Consider the following 3,314-nt stretch of genomic DNA (forward strand, 5'->3'; position numbering starts at 1 on the left):
AAGATGACCCTTGAGTCTGCAGAACCCAAGGGAAAAAGGCTTAGGTAGGCAAACGGTAAAACCAAGGTTGGGCCTTGCTGGAGGAGTTTTATTCAAAGCGAACTGTCAAGGGGGTCCCATAAATCACCCAACCGCGTAAGGAACGCAAAAATCAAGGAACATAACACCGGTATGACGGAAACTAGGGCGGCAAGAGTGGAACAAAACACCAAGCATAAGGCCGAGCCTTCCACCCTTTACCAAGTACATAGATGCATTAATTAAATAAGAGATATTGTGATATCCCAACATATCCATGTTCCAACATGGAACCAGCTTCAACTTCACCTGCAACTAGCAACGCTATAAGAGGGGCTGAGCAAAAGCGGTAACATAGCCAAACAACGGTTTGCTAGGAAGGGTGACAAAGGTTAGAGGTTCATGGCAATTTGGGAGGCTTGATAAGCAAGTGGTAGGTAACGCGGCATAACAATAGAGCGAACAACTAGCAAGCAAAGATAGAAGTGATTTCGAGGGTATGGTCATCTTGCCTGAAATCCCGCTAGGAAGAAGAACGAGTCCATGAAGAAGACAAACAGACGTAGTCGAACGAATCCTCACAACTCCGGAATGAAACCGAAGCTAACGAGAGAAGCAACCCGGAAAGAAACAAACAACATAGTAAACAATCATCACATAAACATGGCATGATGCACAATCAAGTATGATGCATGTCCGATTTAATGAGCATGGCATGGCAAAGTGCACAAACAATACTATAAATTAAGTGAAGCTCAATATGCAACGAGTTGCATATTGACGAAACACCACATACAATTATTTAGTTCTCTCTTGGTTAAGGTACACAACAATATTAAATGTTTTTAAACATGGCAAGAGGATAAGCATATGAAAACTACCTATCTAGGCAAGTTTAAATGAGGCCGGGACAACAAACAACAATTCCGGAAAAATCCCCATATGCATATTTTGATTTGGTACTGTTCTGCCCTAAACACAATTTTAATGTTGTTAAACAGCAAAATAAAGTGCACCAAGTTAATCTATGCATTATTCTACCCCATTACATATAAAGTTTATTTAAATCCGAGCTACGGTTATTTAGTTCTGAAATAAATCATTTTAACATGGCATTTATACAAAATTAAACAAACAACAAGTTTAAACATTTTAAGCATGGATGAAAGTTGGATATTATGAAATAGATAAAATTCTAAGCATTTTACATATATAATTCATTTTAATCCGATGCACGGTTGTGGAGTTATTAAATGCATGAAGACTAGGGACTTTTTTGTAAAACAGGTAAATCACTGGATAATTGATAAAATCGCAGGCAGGAAAAAAAACTACATCGGGCCAAATCTGACTGGCCCAACATGCACAGAAGAGGGGCTGGGCGCTGCTCACCATGGGCCATGGCCCAGTCGGTGGAGGAGGCCGGGCAGGCCGGCTGCTGGGCTGCACGCATCTGGCCGATGCGGTCAACGCGACCACGAAGCAGAGGAGGCAGGGGATCGAGGCTGGCGCGCCTCCTTCGCCTGCTCGAAGCAGAGGCAAGGCCATGGCGCCGCTGGCTTGGCGCGGAAGAGCAGGGGCGGTCGTCGCAGGCGAGGGAAGCGGTGGGACTTCGGCGCGGCAGGGAGCTCGGCGGACGGCAACGCCACGGCGGATCCGGGGCACCGGTGCTCCTGCGAACAGCAGCAACGGGCGGAGCACCTCCTGTGCACTTGAAGAAAGAGAGGGAGAGGGATTTTTCAGAGAGGATGGAGCAGAACGGAAAAGAAGAAAGAAGAGGGAAGGAGAGGGCGATGGCCACGCGACCTGGGGCCTGATGATGCTCGCCGGCGATGCGGGAACCGAAGGGCGCCGGCGCAACGCTGATCTGGGGGAGGCAGGAGTAGGGCTTGCCGGCTGCTGCGGTGTTGCTCCTCGAGGTGCTCCCATGGCTGTCCTCCTACATGGGACAGAGAGAGAGAGCACTGAGAGAAGAGCGGGATAGGGGAAGAAGAAGGAAGAGCAGGGGCGCGGGCCTGGCCTGGAGCTGCTGCTGCGGTGGCGCTCGACGACAGCGGAAGGGCCGCTGCGCTCCGGTGGTTTGGACGTCGGTGACGTGACGACGGGCGAGGATGATGGGGAACGAGGCAGGGCTCGGGCAGGAGAAGCCCTCCTGCTCGAGGGGCTTGGCCTCGGGCGCGATGGCTTCTGCTCCGCGGCTGTGGGCACGGGGACGAGGAGGTGGGAGGCGGCAGGGAGCTCCTCTCCCTGGCTCGCGACGAGGGGAACGGGGAGGTCTGCGTGGGCTGTGGTGGTTGGATGGATCGGGAAGGAGGAGGCTGGTAGGTTGGGGATGGATCCCGAGGGGGATTTGGAGAGGGTGGCGGCGGCGGGTGAGGGATTGGATGGATGGGACAGCTCTCCTCAATTTTAGGGTTAGTCAATATATATCTCATGGGGATTAGATTAGAGGCTATTTGGGCCCTCCGATTTAAATCGGACGATCGAGAAAAATAGGCTAGGAGAGTCCAACAAAGAAAACGGTGATGTTATATAGTTGTTTGGGGATGATCTGGATCCAACGGTAACGAAAGTCCGGTTCGGGTTCGGGGAAGTTTCGGACACGGGCGAGGGGTCGATGCTCTGCGCAAAGAGGGGTTAGGCGGTCCGACAAGAGGGATTCAAAAAACCCGGTTGGTATCGGAACGGTCAACGAAGGCAAGGCGATCCGAGGGAAGGTGATGAAGGCAAAGGGAGAAACGGCAACGACGAACGAATGCAAGTTTTAAAACATGACGGCAACGGAGTGCCGATGCAATGCGAATGATGCGATGATGAATGCAACAAACAAAAATAAAACACACGGCGAACACGAAATATATGGAAGGCGTCTGGAGCATCGGTCTCGGGGTGTTACGCACTCCCCCATGGATGGGTTGGGAAAACTCTCTGCTTGCTCTCCGCCGTTGTAAGTGGCAAGTCCGGCTCGAACGGTGACCATATACGCTGGAGGGAGAAATCCCTGGGTCTGTAACTCTACTAATTGGCTGTGGGGGACGGAACACTTCTTCCAATTGCTTGGCTTAGGGCTACGGGAGTGAGAGGAGGAGCTGCGATGGCCGACCATGATGGGATGGGCTTTTTCGGGCGCGCTCTGATGGATACTTGTTGTGGGAGGATGGTGTGATCTGGATCTGAGGATCCCCGTCTCTTTAAATAGACGATTTACTTACATGGTTAGGGTGGCAGGTGTAAAAATGCCCCGACTTCTCGCATTCACTCGACATGTGGAGGATAGCCATTATTAGGCGCAGAAG

Source organism: Triticum aestivum, chromosome 3D (genome assembly GCF_018294505.1).
Source record: "Triticum aestivum cultivar Chinese Spring chromosome 3D, IWGSC CS RefSeq v2.1, whole genome shotgun sequence".
Taxonomy (NCBI): Eukaryota; Viridiplantae; Streptophyta; class Magnoliopsida; order Poales; family Poaceae; genus Triticum; species Triticum aestivum.